Raw genomic sequence first — 17846 nt, 5'->3', positions numbered from 1 at the left:
GTGCAATTAATACAGGTAATGAGTGCAGAGTAGGAGGGCTTCTTAAAGGAAAACTAACTGGTCTGTGACCGTCAGAATTCTTGCTGGTTGGTAAGTAATCAAATACTTATACTTATTTCATGCAATAAAATGCAATTTAATTATTTAAAAATCTTACAATGTGATTTTCTGTTTTTTATTTTTAGATTATGTTTCTCACAGGTGAAGTGTACCTACGATAAAAATTACAGACCTCTCCATTCTTTGTTGGTGGAAAAACTTGCAATATCGGCAGTGTATTAAATACTTACTTTTCCCCACTATGTATACATACATTTATAAAGTTGGTGTGTGTGTGTAATAATTTCTTGGCTTTTTAATGCTTTTTTGGAGTAAATGGGGTTTTTAATGGCGTAGACATCAAAAGTTGTACATTAATTTTGATAATTGCTGTTAGGGGAGAGAAAGATCCGGTGTATTGGAATTCCAATAGTTGATCCTCTTGTTCTCTCTGAAGATAAGCTGCCACCAGAGGAGTTCGACACCTGCTCTCTAATAGAGAGCACAAGAACGTCTGGCTCCTGTATGATAGTCATGAGAGAGCTGTCAACCATTGGATTGTAGGTATGTTGAGGGAGGGCACCAACGTCCCTTCACAGTTGACCAAGTGAGTGTCAAATTATTATGTTGATTGCGCAATCCACAGAAAACCATACAGAGACAGTGCTCTGTATGGGAGGATTCAGAGAATCTCTAATCCCGTTTATTTCTACTTAGCATTTTATATTGTTTTGAGTTTATTAATAGACAATCATCTACAGCCATACTACAGTACTACAGGCTTAGGCCAATGTTAGTGCAATTATTACGGAAACACACATATGGTCATATATCATCATTAGTTTGGCGCATGATGGAAATTTACAAGGTTACCCATCCCGGCTCAGACTAGTCAGATAACGAGAGCAGGGTGTCTCACAGAATGTTCTTGTGAGAAAAGGTTAGTGTGGGAAAGATGCTTGGGAAGCATGAGAAAAGAAGGAAAGAATGCATGTTATGCAAGGAGTATAATTGATTTTAAAGCAAGCAGACAAAATGGAGTTGCTCTAGCATGAGTATCAATATGTCCTTTACACTTGGATAGCATGAATATTAATATGTCCTTTACATTCCATCCTAAAAATTATGTTATTATCAACAATAGAGGTGCTTTTCCAGGGTCATGTTTTGAGCCTGAGGGACATTGGTCTTCACTCAATTAGTGCCCTTGTTACCAATTGAGGCTGTCGCGGCATGTCCATCCCCCCTTGTTTGTTGACATAATCATAAAGCTCTGATCTTCAGACGTGAGGTTGGTGGGGGCAAGCAGGTAAAGGTCATCATTCCTTTGTCGTCCAGGTCCTCAATGCTGGTTACATCTGGGAGGTCCGTGTATAGTAGCACTGGATGTTGGTTGACAGAGTCCTCCTTGCTCTCTGATGATTGGCAGGTTTTCCTCATGCAAAATGGGATACAATAAAAGACTAGTTTTAGTAAGTCAAATATTAACAAGATGCAAGCAGCAATATGCAACACTCCTTGTAATATTCCAGCAATCCATCCACCAATCCCTTTAAACCAATTAGCAGGATTTAAAAAGGAAAATGTATCAGCCCACCAATTGTCTTTGGTCAATTCATTATGTTTGTTATATTGTTCTCTGAGTTTCCTAATGTCTTCCATTTTAGTCTTTAACCGCATGGTAGAGTTGGGGTCAATATAGTGACAACAGGCTGGGCCTATAACCTGACACATCCCTCCTTGAGCTGCTGTCAAATAGTCCAGCACTAAAGTATGTTGATTAGCTACTATAATAAGTTGATTCTGCACTGCAACAGTAGTATTAATTACTTCCAATACACTCCAAATCTGGTCATCTAAGTAATCAGTGACTTTCACTAATTTGTCCCACATTTGTGTTACCATAGGCTACAGGAAGACAGTACTGACTATCTTATTGGGTATACTCATTTGTACTAAATGAGGTCTTCCTGATGGGCGTGGGGTGTTGTCCTTAGCACGTTTATAGATGGTATGAAGAGGGATGGCTCTCATATCTACTTTACTATGGGGAATAAGATAAGTGGCTGGAGTTAGCCGGGCCAACGTACAAATCCCCCCTACTCCGACTGGGAGCCATTTATATGCATTATTCCTACAGACCCAATATGTGGCTGATGGCAGATCCCATAAAGCAGAGCGCTGTAATACTAATTTATGTACCAAATTGATAAAAACGCTGTTATTTGATAGCATACACCATGAAGGCATTTGTCCCCGGGGGCTACAATATCCAACATCCGGATTGCCACATGTTGGATCACTAGACTTCTATTCAGAAAATTCATGTTTTACTGCTGTTGGGGTTGTCAGGAGCACTTGATATGGTCCGTCATACAATGGTTCTAGTCCGTGTTTCCAAACATGCTTCTTCATATACACATAATCTCCAGGTTTGAGGGTATGACAACCTTCTGCATCAGCTGGATCTGGAATAGAAGATGATACTAAGGCATGGGTGTTAGTTAGTGCTTTGGCAAGCTGAATCACATATTGCACAACATGATCTGTTTCTTCTGATAATCGAGCTATGGCTGGTTGCGACCCAAATAGTATCTCATAGGGTGACAGTTTGTATTTCCCTATGGGGGTGGTGCGTATGTAATATAGTGCAATGGGAAGGAGCTCAGGCCACTGGGCTGTAGTCTCCTGCATCATTTTGGTTAATTGCCTTTTCAGTGTGCTATTCAATCTCTCCACCTTGCTGCTTGACTATGGATGGTAAGGAGTATGCAGCGCCACTGTTGATCCGATCATTGTAAGTATTTCTTGATATACGCATGAGGAAAAGGCTGGTCCTTGATCACTTTCGATAACTTCTGGGACTCCATACCAGCAAACAACTTCAGAGACCAACTTCTTGGTGGTAGTCTCACAGGATAACCTGCAGTCGTGACAAATCCTCTCCTTGCCCAGATCTCCCCAAAAACATGTGCAATCCCGAAGGCGTATCTTGAGTCAGTAAATATATTCACACGTTTTCCTTTGGCCTGTTGACAAGCAGCAATCAGGGCTTTGAGCTCTGCTTCTTGTGCTGGCATACTGGGAGGTAAGGCTGCAGCCTCTACCAATGTATCTTCAGTTGTGACAGCATATCCAGTATGAAACCTGCCAGAGGTGTCAGCATATCTGGATCCAACCATATATAACGTAAGTTCTGGGTCATCCAAAGGTACTTCCCCCACTAAAACAGGTGGAGGTGACTCCGCAGTAATCTGTTCCAGACAGTCATGTGGTGGAGCCTCTTTCCCCTCTCCTTCAGGTGCTGGTGGCAGGGTGGCCGGGTTGATGGTGGTGCGCCGGTGTAATTTCACATTTTCTGGCAAAATCAACGAACACTGCAGCTGCAGATGTCTCTGTGTGGACAGATGTTTATCATAGAATCATAGAATGTTAGAGTTGGAGGGGACCTCCTGGGTCATCTGGTCCAACCCCCTGCTCAAAGCAGGATTCACTAAATCATCTCAGACAGATATCTGTCCTGCCTCTGTTTGAAGACATCCATTGAAGGGGAACTCACCACCTCTCGTGGCAGCCTGTTCCACTCATTGATCACCCTAACTGTCAAAAAGTTTTTTCTAACATCTAATCTGTGTCTCCTCCCATTCAGTTTCATCCCATTGCTTCTAGTCTTTCCTTGTGCAAATGAGAATAAAGATGATCCTTCTACAATGTGACAGCCCTTGAGATATTTGTAGACAGCTATTAAGTCTCCTCCCAGTCTTCTTTTTTGCAAGCTAAACATTCCCAAATCCTGTAACCGTTCCTCATAGGACATGGTTTGCAGACCGGTCACCATTCTGGTCGCTCTTCTCTGAACTTGCTCCAGTTTGTCGATGTCTTTTTTAAAACGTGGTGTCCAAAACTGGACGCTGTATTCCAGATGAGGTCTGACCAAAGAGGAGTAAAGTCTGATAATGACTTCACGTGATCTAGACTGTATGCTTCTGTTAATACATCCCAGAATTGTATTTGCCTTTTTTGCTGCTGCATCACACTGTTGACTCATGTTCAGTCTATGATCTATTAATATACCTGTCTTTTTCACATGTACTGTTGCTTAGCTCTATTTCTCCCATTTTGTATATGCTTTTTTCATTTTTATTGCCCAGATGTAGTACTTTGCATTTTTCCCTGTTAAAAAACATTCTGTCAGTTACAGCCCACTGCTCCAGTTTATTTAGGTCTTTTTGATTCCTCTCTCTCTCTTCTCTAGTATTAGCTATCCCTCCTAGCTTTGTGTCATCAGCAAATTTAATCAGTTTACCCTCAATTCCTTCATCTAAATCATTGATAAAGATGTTGAACAATACAGGTCCCAGGACAGAGCCCTGTGGTACCGCACTTGAGACATTCATCCAACTGGATGTGAAGCCATTTACGACCACTCTTTGAGTCCGATCACTAAGCCAGTTATGAATCCACCTAACAGTTGCCTTGTCCATTCCATACTTGGTAATTTTTTCAATAAGGATGGTGTGAGATACTTTGTCAAATGCTTTGCTGAAGTAAAGATATACTATATCTACAGCATTTCCCTGATCCACCCAGTCAGTGATTCTGCCATAGAAGGAAATTAAGTTAGTCTGACATGACTTGTTAGTTACAAACCGCTCGTAGACAGCTGGGGGAGGCCCTGGCTACCGGGTCCAGATGTGCTGAGTGATAACCGACTGGGCGCTGCTTTGTACAGTGAGTGAGTACTCCGACTGCATGCCCTCCTGTCTCAGAAACATACAAGTGGAAAAGTTGAGCATAGTCCGGCGTTCCAAGGGCAGGGGCTGTCATTATCCTTGATTTTAGTTGCTCAAAGGCTTGTTGCAGCTGTTCTTGCTGGTCCTTGTTGTTTACATCAGCCAGAGTGTCTTCTTTTAATGCATCATATAGGGGCTGCATCAGACGTGAGGCATCTGGGATCCATTGTCTGCAATATATACATAGTCCAAGGAACCGTTGCAGCTCTATGGGATCTTTTGGGAATGGTAGCAGGTACATGGCCGTCATCCTTTCTTCTGTGAGATGTCTGGCACCCTGAGTAAGGCAGTGGCCTAAGAAGACCACTTTACCAAGGCAGAACTGAAGTTTCGAGGCTGAGACTCGACAATTCAGTTTTGCTAGATGCTTGAGGAGGCTAACACTGGCCCTGATGGACACTTGCTCCGTGAGGGCACACAAAAGAAGATCATCCACTTATTGTAATAGTACTACCTCAGAGTTGTCCAGCTGCCACGGCAGCAGACAGCTAGGCATGTTCTTTGCAAACTGATTAGGGCTATTCTGCGCACCCTGCGGCATCACCGTCCAAGTCAATTGCCTGTCCTGATATGTAAATGCAAACAGAAACTGACAGTCTTTGTGTAGTGGAATGCTGAAAAAGGCATTTACTAAATCAATTACTGTAAACCAGGCTGCGGTAGATGGTATTTGTGAGAGAAGTGTATGTGGGTTATGCACCACAGGAGTTTCCAAGACTGTCGCTGCATTTAGTATGTAAACCCTGGATAAAGGTGGACACTAACAGCTGGCAATGAGTTTTAGTATGTAAGGAGAACCCAAGGTTCTTATAGACCTGCAAAAGGCTCCCATAAAACTTCTCAACTGACTCTCCCTTCTCTTGAGTGACATCTGTGAGGGTGGTGGATTGATCAGCCAGCTTATCCTGAGCCCATATTTTAAGGGCTTGACAGAAGTCAACCCCACTCTCATACGTATTGGCGTCTAATGCTCTGTCACACACTGATCATGATGATCTTCCTCATACACATTCTGGGTGTAGTGTGTATTGCGGCCTGTATTCCGTGTGTGCCAAGATGGCCGCCACCAAAGGGACATCTGGTCAGAGGCCGGAGGTGATGCAATGGGTGTAGCTACATGGCCGCTGCAGGAAGGGTTGGAACTTTGGGCGGACATATGTATAACAGATGAGGATGGGGCACTAGGAGTGGCTTGGGTAGTAGCGAGAGGTGGGCCTCTTGGATGGGGTGCGTGACATGCAACACAATAATCTGCTGACTGCAATTTGTACAGGTCAACACCCCCCCGTCCGTCATTATCGGGCGGTGGCTGGAGAGCAGTAGCTTTGTAATACACATAACATGGCATCTTTCCCTTATTGTCTGTATTTTCTTCCTCCATCCACCCTTCTTTGACAAATTCTCTGCTGTTCTGTATCAAGCCAAGGCTGTTTGCTATTCTAGCAGCTGTAACCGGCCCTTATCTAGTAGCTCGCATATTTTAGTTAACTGTTTAAGTTTCTGCACATACTTTTTCCCTTCTTTCGATAAACTCAGCACAGCCTTTTTTCCACATCAGCTTCATTTTGTAGCACAAAACAACCAATCTTTGTTACAGTGCTAGATAATTCTCCCGTCTTGACATAAAGATAATTGAAACAACCAGGCTTCGTCTCCTCCTCTATTTCAACATACCCCTCACCACAAATCTTGTGGGCAACTTTTCTGAACTTTTCAGCGTCTTCCAACAATCCACAGTCAACTAATCTTCCCGTTTTGACGGATTCCTTCGTCCCACAATGCAGGCCGAAGTCTCCCCTCCATGGGAAAATGTAACACCTTAAACACTTTTGGTGCATTCTTAAATGATCTTTTCCCCTCTCGACCGACCATGATATTCATCACATCCTCTCCCTCCTGCAGGGGAGACAATTTCTTTCTGCTCCACGGAAACATTGATTAATCACTACAACTGACAAAAGATCCTTGGTTTGTGCACAGCACGAGTCCGGCCGAAACTCATCTGCTATTCCACTGACTTCACTTCACCCCTCCCATCGGGGGAGTCTCGAAAGGCTCAGATGAAAGGAGAACTCTCGTCCGCAGCTCTCTGGACACTAGATATATGTATATCTGTGTGTGTGTCCTACCCAATCTTCGATCACCTGCCGCGACTGAAACTAACAGTGTTCAGTCTCCTAAGGATCTTTGTCAGAAGTTAAGGAAGATTCACACAATATTCACTTGTCAATCCGAGGTGATACTGCTTTGAAAGTTATCAATATCAGACCCCTAATGGGACTACACCGCTTATAGTCTCACCTTTGACTATATCCAACCAAGACGTCCGATGATACTGGAAACAACCACACACCACGTGGAAACCACGCCAAATGGTCAGTATCACTAGTAAAGAACTCATGCACTTACCATGGCTTTTTGTGGGGGATGATCAGTCCCAATTCCAGTGGGGGAGGCTGAAAGCAAGTCTCTGTTTGTGGACGTCCAGGGGTGGTGGGGCGTCCCCGGTTAGGGATCCGAGTCACGGCACCAAGCTGTTGAGGGAGGGCACCAACGTCCCTTCACGGTTGACCAAGTGAGTGTCAAATTATTATGTTGATTGCGCAATCCACAGAAAACCAAACGGAGACAGTGCTCTGTATGGGAGGATTCAGAGAATCTCTAATCCCGTTTATTTCTACTTAGCATTTTATATTGTTTTGAGTTTATTAATAGCCAATCACCTACAGCCGTACTACAGTACTACAGGCTTAGGCCAATGTTAGTGCAATTATTACGGAAACACACATATGGTCATATATCATCGTTAGTTCGGCGCATGATGGAAATTTACAAGGTTACCCATCCGGGCTCAGACTAGTCAGATAACGGGAGCAGGGTGTCTCACAGAATGTTCTTGTGAGAAAAGGTTAGTGTGGGAAAGATGCTTGGGAAGCATGAGAAAAGAAGGAGAGAATACATGTTATGCAAGGAGTATAATAACATGATTTTAAAGCAAGCAGACAAAATGGAGTTGCTCTAGCATGAGTATCAATATGTCCTTTACACTTGGATAGCACGAATATTAATATGTCCTTTCCAGGTATTGGGTGTTTATTGGCCTTAAAGGGTTTGTTTAATGAAAACAAGTTATCATCTATCCATGAGATAGGTGATAACTTGATAATCAGTGAGTGTCCGACCCACACTGATTGGGAAAATGGGGAATTTTTAGCCCTGTTACAGAATGGAGCAGCAGGTTGGATGTCTGACCATTGCTCCACGCTATCAATGTGGCTGCTGGAAAAAAAAACAGAGCATCACTTCACAGCCCCATACGGTAAGAATGGAGCTCAGAATGAGCATGGGCACAGCTGCTCAATTCTACAAGAGATAAAAGTGCCGCATTCTGCTCGATAGATGCTCGCCGAGTATTTCCGGGTTGCTCGGCGGGAGCTCGGGTCCCTTCACTGCATGTTTGGCGCTCTTTAGAGAGCCAATGAACATGCCGGGATTGTCTGCCACACACGGTAATGCCGCAGCCATGTTGGTTGTGGCATGACAGTGATTGGCTGGACGCATAGCGTCATCAGGTCTATATCAGACCTGGCGCCGCTGTGCTCATCACAGTCACTCCGGAATCAGGCAGTGTAGGGAGAGATGCTGCTGAGCTAGGGAGAGATTTGCTTGTTTCTTAGTTAGTGTAGGTATACCACAACATATTCTACACATATCCATCTGAACTAACAGTCCTTCTGAGGACTAATCCAGCTGCATAGATATCAGTGCTAGGCAGCTAGCAGTGTATGTGGCAGACTGCAGTGCATATAGCAAGAGGGTCCATTCCAGTTCTGTCTGCTGGTGCTTTTACAGATATTTCTAGAAATAGCCCCAGGTATCAGGGGCCAGGAATATATTTTTTTGGATCTTAATCCTGATTATTTGCTTAAAAAGCAATCCAGAGAACACAGATTTTCTACTCCATTTGCTTTTTGGCACTGCAGAATACAGCCATATAACTTCCATATTACAGCGCTAAAAATCCATCTATTTAAAACTGTGGTTTGTTCATCACACGGATCACATATAATTGCGCTGAAAATTCTGCCATTTCTGGCCTCCATTGAAATTTTGTTGCAGTGCGTCAGCGAAGTTATTGACATGAGGTCGGCACTATTAAAAATAGTTACCTACAGGTCAGCTATTTAAAACTGTGGTTTGTCCGTCACACAGATCACATATCACTGCGGTTCAAATGCAGCTATTTGTACTGAACGTGGAAAATATTGTCCTCCATTTAAAATGAGCAAGGCGCATGGCAAGGGACGGGGAAGTGGACGTGATGGTGATGATGGTACATGCAGAGGACGAGGCCGAGACCATCGGATAGCTGACATTGTGCCACAACAAACACCCACATCTTCTCGCTCAACCTTCCTGCCCCAATTAATTGGGGACCGCAGAATACCACTATTGAACACAGAGCAGTGTGAAAAGATTATTGGTTGGATAACAGATAATGCTTCTAGTCACTTAGCCACCACCACCCTGTCTTCCACATGGTCAAGTCTCAGTAGCCGTGAGTCTGGAACGCATATTCCTCACCCTGATCCTCCTTCCTCCCACCATGCCGAGTGCCCGGAGACAACTGATCCCACACTTGGACACTCCGAAGAGCTGTTCACTTCCATTTATAGATTCGGCCTCTTGCCTGGTCCACTTGAAGTGGGGCAAGAGGAGATCGCATGTAGCAATGCCCTAATATTTGAGAAGCCATGGTCACATGAAGGCGATGGTGGGAAACTGTCACAAGAGGTGGATGATGAGGAGACACAATTGCCAGAAAGTCAGGAGGAGGACCAGGATGCAGAAGTGGAAGCCGAGGTTGTGGATGATATAGTAATTGACCCAACCTGGCAGGGGTACATACAGAGCCAGGACAGTAGCACACAGGGGGAGGGAGGCGTAGCACAACAACAGTTCAACAGTTAGGAAGAAGCAGTGTGGTAGCCGCAGACAGAAGGCGGGCAACCGTTCTCCGTAACATCAACACGACCGAAGTTGCCAGTACAACTGGTAGGTCTTCCCGAGTCTGGTTGTTTTTTAAAGACTCTGCCGATAACCCCGAAAAGGCCATTTGCACCACCTGCGAGGCCAGCATCAGCAGACATAGCAAAACTACCAGCCTGACCACTACCAACATGATCAGGCACATGGCAGCAAAGCACCCGACTAAGTGGGCCAAACCCCAGGGTCCATGAACAGTGTCTGCGGGTTGCACCACTGCTTCTTCTGCTGTTTTGCGTGCAAGCCAATCCTCTGTCCATGGCGCATGCGAATATGCCTCCTCCCTGCACCTGTCGTTGCACACTCTCAAATAGCACCATCAGCAAGAACGTCCACGTCATTGTCCCAGCGTAGCGTTCAGTTGTCCCTACCCCAGTCCTTGGAACGCAAGCGCAAATACGCAGGCAACGCCCCACAGGCCTCACTACTAAAATCACACATTTCGCGACTTACGCTCAAAATGTTGCCTTTTAGGCTCGTGGAGACTGAAGCTTTCCGCAACCTGATGGCGGTGGCTGTCCCTCGGTACTCAGTCCCCAGCCGCCACTATTTCTCCCGGTGTGCCGTCCCTGCATTACACGAGCATGTGTCCCACAATATTAGCCGTGCCCTCAACAACGCAGTTACTGAAAAAGTCCACCTAACCACGGCCACGTGGACAAGTCCTTGTGGGCAGGGACGGTACATCTCGCTGACGGCACACTGGGTAAACATAGTGGAAGCCGGGACCCAGTCGGACCTTGGGACAGAACACGTCCTCCCGATGCCGAGGATTGCAGGCCCTGGGTCAATCAGCATTGCCCCCACATTCTACATCTCCTGCACCTCCTCCTCCTCTTCAGCATCCATCTCCGAAATGACCACATAAGTCGCAAGCTGGAAGCACTGCAGCACTGCCTCGGCCAAGCGGCAACAGGCTGTGCTGAAGCTAATATGCTTAGGTGACAAACCACACAAAGCTGAAGAGTTGTGGACAGCTCTGAAAGAGCAGGCAGATCTGTGACTGACACCGCTGAACCTACAGCCAGGCATGGTCGTGTGTGACAATGACCGGAACCTGGTGGCGGCACTGAGGCAGGCAAGCTCACACACATACCATGCCTGGCCCATGTGCTTAACCTCGTGGTTCAGAGGTTTCTCAAAATCGACCTGGAGCTGCTGGATCGGTTTCTCAAAGTACGCCGCCTCTGTGCCCATTTTAGAAAGTCACCTACAGCTTCCGCCGCCCTTGCCGTGTTTCAGCAGCGTTTGCAATTTCCGGCTCACCGGTTTGTGATGTCCCCACGCATTGGAACTCTACGTTGCAGATGTTGGAAAGGATTTGTGAGCAGAAGAGGGCAGTTGTTGACTACCAGCATAAAAAAGGCTGTCGGTATTCAGTTCAGACTCCATACATAAGACCTCAGGAGTGAACATGGATGTCAGACATATGCACCATCCTCCAAAAACTTTGAGGACTCCACCAAGATGGTGAGAGGCGATGATGTCATAATTAGCGTCACCATCCCGCTTCTCTCTCTTCTAAAACGCTCTCTGCTCACAATCAAAGAGGATGCATTGCAGGCGGAACACGATGAGATTGAGCAAAGAACCATACAGAGTGATTACATGCAGCCCAGCCTCATCTCATCCCAACGTGGATTGGGTGACAATGAGGAAGAGGAGGAGGAGCTAGTTTCATGCGCTTTAGATGGTACTACCAGCACAACTGTCATACTGTCTGTTCAGCGTAGATTGCATGGGGACAGGGAGGAGTAGGAGGAGAGCATGGTCAGCCATCCTCTTGGTGAGGACACAGAAGTCTTGTCTGTTAGCAGTCTGGCACACATGGCTGAGTTTATGTTACGCTGCCTTTCCCGTGACCCTCGCGTTCTCCAAATTTTGGATGACAGTCATTACGTGACACTTCTAGACCCACGCTAGAAGGAGAACTTTATATCTCTTATTCCCGAGGCGGACAGGTCTATTAAAATGGGGCAGTACCAGAAGGCCCTTGTTGCGGAATTATTAAAAAAATTCCCATCTGAAAACGCTGTCGGCAAAAGTCACAGTTCGTTGGACAACCAAGGAGTACAGGCGAGAGAGACACAACTCCAATCCAGCAGAGGTAGGGGAACACTGTCAAAGTTCTGGGACAGTTTTCTCAGACCCTCCCATCTTACAGGCCCTGAGGCGCGGGGTTCTCTCACAAGGCGTGCAATGTTTGGGAAGATGGTGAGGGAGTAACAACGTCTTCCGTGATTCCTCTGTGCCTTATAATTACTGGGTATCCAAGCTGGACATGTGGAATGAACTGGCTCTCTACACCTTGGAGGTCCTGGCCTGCCCTGCCGCTAGCGTTTTATCAGAGCAGGTTTTTAGTGCCGCCGGTGGAATTATAACCGATAGGCGCATCTGTCTGTGAACTGAAAATGCTGACAGGCTGACTCTTATAAAAATGAACAAGCGCTGGATTGGGCCAGACTTCTCAACAGCACCGAATGATAGCAGCGTAACAAACTCAAATCCTGTGTCTTTTTTTGGGAGGTCTATTCCCATGCACCTCTTTACACCTACATATGGGTATATGCTTCCTGATTTTGTCTATTTGCTCTTGTCCTCCTCCTTCTCCTCATCCTCCATCACCATATCATTCACCACCATATCTACCATATAACCTCCTCTATGTGTCTTCCAAGGTGCATTGGAGTGCCTCCAAATTTTTGGCAGCCCTTGCAGTCACTGCATACGCAATAACAATATAGGAGACCCACTCGTTATGGGAACAACAAAACATAGCCGGCTGATGGCTCTCTAACAATAGCGAGGGCCAACTGCTGGCCCTTTAAGAATAGTAAGGGCCGCCTGATGGCCCTATAAAAATAGGCTGTGACTTTCAGAGTCCCTTCATCATAAATGAAACAGGATGTGTCAGATGATGTGTCACACAGCACATGGCCAGATAAGGTTGTAAAATGTTTAAATGACATTTACCAGTGAATGCATTTGTCTTGGTTGAAAGCAATGCAAAAGTGCAAAAACGCATCAAAAACGCTACATGTGAACATAGCCCAAGGTGTGGAGGAGCATTTTTATTTTTGCATATTTATTTTGTCTTATATACAAGTCATTACCCTGGAAAGGATGTTCCTTAACATATTTCCCAGGAAAATCCATTTTGGTTTCGTTTTTGTATGTTTTATTGTAAGTCCGTAAAAGTGGCATAATACCTCTGACAACTTTGTTGACAGCAGTGACCTGGGAGTCAGAAATGCTTCCAGGGGTCTTCCCCATGCTGTTCTCATGTCATTTGAGCACTGTTCCCATCAATTTGGGCAATTTTTAGGCCCTGTGCAGACCGCCGGGGGGAGCCGCCTAAAAAATGCTCGAGTTTCCCATAGACTTACATTGGGCTCGTTGCTCAGGTCGAGCACCCGAGCATCTTAGTTCTTGCCCATCACTAGTAATGTGACCTCTACCAGAGCCTGTCCTAAGGAACAGTGGCGGCACCAGCAGTCAGACCTTCAGCTAAAAGCAACTGATCTCTCTTTGCACAAAAAAATAAAAATTTGCAAAATAAAAATGTTTTGCCCCATATATCACCTGGACAACTAACCAGGCTGTATGGCCCTCATAGAAAGCGAAGTCGCATTAGTGAGTATCATGTTTTTTTTTTTTAAAGCTTGCTCCTGAAGACAAAATAAATAGTCAGCGAGAGCTGAACCATTTAGTGCTGGTCTACTCAGGACCAGTGTCACCACCCGGGCAAGTGCCGGGGCCCTGAAGCGAGCGTGGGGGCCCACTCGCCATTGGGGACAACGGCACACTATGGGGCCTTCCCAGTTGCTTTAGGCAGTTTGAAATACTTACCACTCCTGTTCCACGCAGCTCCGGTGTCTTCCACATCTTCTGAATCTGTGACATCTCTGGGCAGAGGGTTCGATGATGTATGGAGCATTATTATATGTGGCCCATTCTGTATGGAGCATTATTATATGGGGCACTGGGGCCCATTCTCTATAGAGCACTGTGCGGTGCCCATAACACTCTATGGAGCATTGTGCGGTGCCCATAACACTGTATGGAGGACTATACTGTCCGGTCTAAAATAAAAACTTTTGAATCCTCCAAGGACATGCACTGTGCACTGCGAGGATCGCCGGTTTCTGAGCTATTGTAGAATTTACAATAGATATCGCTCATGTAATGTAAGAAGTGAAATCTTTGGCATTGTACTATATATATATTTCTCTGCTGTATCTGTGCATCATGAATCGTGGTATGTGTTAAAGGGGCCCACTGAGACTCTCTTGCCCGGTGCCCACGAAAATCTGGAGCCGGCCCTGGGTCTACTGGTGAGGACTGCTGCAGATAATTTCCCCAGCAAATCGCAATGTGTGAACATGCCATGATACAGATCCAACTGGCAGTTACTCTTCACTAATGTCACACCAAGATTTATAATTATAAAAATGAAAATTCAGCCCATAGTTCTCAAACAGTTTTATTAAAAAACATAAATAATCTAACAAAAAGGCGCAAGATATAAATATATTTATACATGCAAGTCTATAACAATGAACTTTACAAATCAATACGTAGAATTAAGCTTTTTTGGATATTTTGGATATTAGGGCTAATGAAAGCAAAAACCCTTTGTACCCGAGTCCCCAGCGCTTTAGTAGTAAAAAAATTGTTGAAAAATGTGATTTCTATATTTACCATAAAATTCCTTTCTGGTTTAATACATTGGAGGACGCAAGGGCGTGACTATATGTCCTGCCACTAGAGGGCATTCCATCTTATAACCTGGATATACCAGAGTCAGGGATGTGGTGTCCATCCGGATCCCCCTGAGGGAGAGCTGTCCTCCAAGCTGGAAAGGTGAAATGACCACAGGAGGCGGCCTATGGGGCTTCCAGCAAGATGACAGGGTTCCTGGAAAAAATGAAAAATAGGCCCAGGAGGAGTAACGGTGCAGGAGCTGTGACACCACGCTGTGACCGCAAATGGCAAGAGTGACAGAAGGCACCTGGGTCTTCTGTCTGGATGTTTGCCATGGAAATGAACAGTGCCAGGAGAAAAGAGGCAGAAAAGGGTCCTGCAGTAGTGCAAACACCAGCTGGAGCCCAAGAGAAAAGAGATAGTAATAGAGCCGGCAGAAGTGCCAACATCAGCTGGAGTCCAGGAATGAAAACCCAGGAAAATAAACACTGAAAACTGCTTGAGGGGAGAGAAAAAACTAATCTTCAACCCTGTCACTCACTGACCCCCAGCAGGGTGGCGGAGGTTAGAGTGGTATCATGCCATCCTATAGGCTAGTTGTGATAAAAGCATTATTTTGTGAGACTACCTGGCAACTTGGAATCTTGGAGCAGAAGCCAGTGGAAGTTGACCAGAGCCTAGAGAAGAAGAAGAAAAAAAAAAGAGGCCACCGGTCAGAAGGAAGGGGACCTGGGTGGCCCCATACCACAGATAACACTTCCTAGGATGGTGCAGAAAAACGACATAGTGCCGGAAAAAAACAGAAGCGTCAAAGTATAGAAAGGGGCTGTAAAGCAAAAGTCAGCAAAGGGGGGGAAAGACTTCCCAAGGGAAGTAAAAAGGTGGGAGACACCCAGGGGACAGAACCTAGCAAGCCAATAGAAATGTAGAGAGGGAGAGGGGGGGTTTAGAGGAAGTATACTCATCTACCTGACATCATCAGACGTCCGTAGTGTCACCCCTTCGTTGTTCTCACATGGATTGTGACAGCAGTCCACATGGTGAAGAGATGACCAGTGATGGAATGGCATCTACAGGGAGGTGCACTATTCTGGAGTCACAGGAGGGTGAAAACATGGTGGTGGAAATCCACAATATCTAGAACAGAAAAAAAAATCATGCAGAAGACTGGATACAAGTCGTGCCTGACTCCTATAGACACTAGGCTAAAACGGAGCAGCATAGAGTCTGAGGAGAGAATATAACCCGTTATGTGGAAGCAACTTTTTCTTTTGCAGTCCTGTGTCACTCAATACTATTAATGAGAAAAACAGATTTATGTACAAAACAGGACTCACTCATCACCAAGCAGCCCCTTCAGGCAGATTTTCATATAAATAATATCAATCCCCCCTTTAGATCACCCCGTTAACTATTCTGCCCCACCCACCACGCGCAGACCTTCACAAGTAACACTACACTTCCCTGCACACTCCCCAACCGCCGACACATAACAGGCCTCCCTCCATCCCCATGCGAATAACTGCACCACCTCGCAGCACCACGCAGACCCCCAGCACCCCCTCCTTCCCAATGCAAACCCCAAGCAAGCAGCCCTACAAAAGTAACAGCGCCCCCTCCTTCCCCACACAGACCCACAGCACGCAACCACATGCAAGTAACAGAACCCCTCCATCCTTACACACAGCACAAGAACGCAGCCTCACACATGTAACAGCATCCCCTCCTTTCCCATGCAAATGCCCAACACGCAGCCCCATGCAAGTAACAGCACCCCCTAATTACCCATGCTGACCCCCAGCATGCAGCCCCACGCAAGTAACAGCACCCCCTAATTCTCCATGCAGACCCCCAGCACGCAGCCTAATGCAAGTAACAGCACCCCCTAATTCTCCATGCAGACCCCCAGCACGCAGCCTAATGCAAGTAACAGCACCCGCTAATTCCCCATGCAGACCCCCAGAAAGTAACAGCACCCACTAATTCCTCATGCAGACCCCCAACATGCAGCCCCACACAAGTAACAGCACCCCCTCCTTCCCCACGCACAACCCCAGCATGCAGCCCCACCCAAGTAACAGCACCCCCTAATGCCCCACACAGACCCCCAGTCCCATGCAAGTAACAAGACCCCCAGCACACAGCCCCACACAAGTAATAGGACACCTCTCCTTAATCATACAGCTTCACACTTGCATACAAAATCCCCCTGTTCCATGTGCAGTCTCCAACATGCAGCCCCCATGCAGGAACATCCACTTATCTGCGCCCCTAAAACCCCTCAGCTCCTCAATGTCATCACCACAGCCTCAGCAGCAGAAACCATCTTCCTAGAACCAGGTCTGCACTGGAGTCCCCGCCCCTTCCTGTGACATCACCACCTCACCTGGTCACATGGGCATGACATCAGCAGAGGTCCTTTAGCCTACTTGGATTTAGCCTTTACCGGCTCTGCAGGTGGAGGTATGTGGAGATCCCCCATTACTGGAGCATTAATACTAGATATATATTGCACAGGGGATATAGCAGCAGATTCCCTCTAGAATAATCCTGGAAACACAGAATTAGAGATGATTATTTCTCTATAGGACTTAATACATTCCTGATTCCAGAGAGTAATATAAATACAGCAGAAAACAGAGGAGTAAAGATCAGAGAAGAAGCTTCATAGAAAGACTCTGAAGTTACAGACGTCATTTAACCCTTTGGGAGAAAGTGATTCCAGGGAGTAAATCCAGAACTCGTCTCTGTAGAAGTTTACTGTGTTGTGATTGTGAATCCGCTGCGGTCGCCTCTTCTAACATCGACCATCGGAGATCAGAACTTTTATCACCATCTCCGAGAGATGTTTGGCCATGGTGGTCTCACCAAACTTCTGCTCTTCTTCATTCTTATTCTTGCAGTGGATTTCATCCTAGATTCATAGAGCCGAATAGAGGAGCAATGTTCCTTCAGCCTGATAGTAATTGATCGTGACGTTTGTCCAACATCCACTTTACCACTAGGGCACTTTAGTGAGTAAATCACTCCAGAACTGTAACAGGTAAAAAAAAACACCAATATCCACAGGTGTCCCCTCTAATTGGTGGGAAAACTATCACCTACAATAACCCTCGAATAGTTCTGGCATGACAAACACGGTAAAGTGACCCTTTATGGATTGGAAAGAAAGTCTGACCAGACACTTTAGCTTAATAGTATCAGCCCTAATCAAATGGTTAGATAGCGATTTACCCTGAAGATGCAGAAATTGTGGGGTGGTTT

General features: G+C 45.8%; 1 protein-coding gene and 1 long non-coding RNA gene across 3 annotated transcripts in view; one reads left to right on the top strand and one right to left on the bottom strand.

Moving 5' to 3' along the window:
• The window catches only part of LOC141270499 (uncharacterized), a 228608-nt gene that overhangs the window by 5924 nt on the left and 204838 nt on the right, over positions 1–17846 (top strand). The window lies entirely within an intron of this gene.
• Positions 355–16974, bottom strand: LOC141270603 (uncharacterized). Of its 2 annotated transcripts, XR_012321704.1 has the most exons (4): positions 16885–16974; positions 15552–15719; positions 15211–15259; positions 355–2507 (listed from the first exon to the last, which is right to left on the bottom strand). It is a non-coding gene; the product is annotated as an uncharacterized lncRNA (long non-coding RNA). The 2 variants fall into 2 exon arrangements; XR_012321703.1 differs by lacking the exon at positions 15211–15259.

The sequence above is a fragment of the Phyllobates terribilis genome, unplaced genomic scaffold (assembly GCF_046119375.1).
Source record: "Phyllobates terribilis strain yellow unplaced genomic scaffold, ASM4611937v1 Scaffold_5__5_contigs__length_657084704, whole genome shotgun sequence".
Taxonomy (NCBI): domain Eukaryota; kingdom Metazoa; phylum Chordata; class Amphibia; order Anura; family Dendrobatidae; genus Phyllobates; species Phyllobates terribilis.
This window is presented reverse-complemented; position numbering and strand designations above follow the sequence as displayed.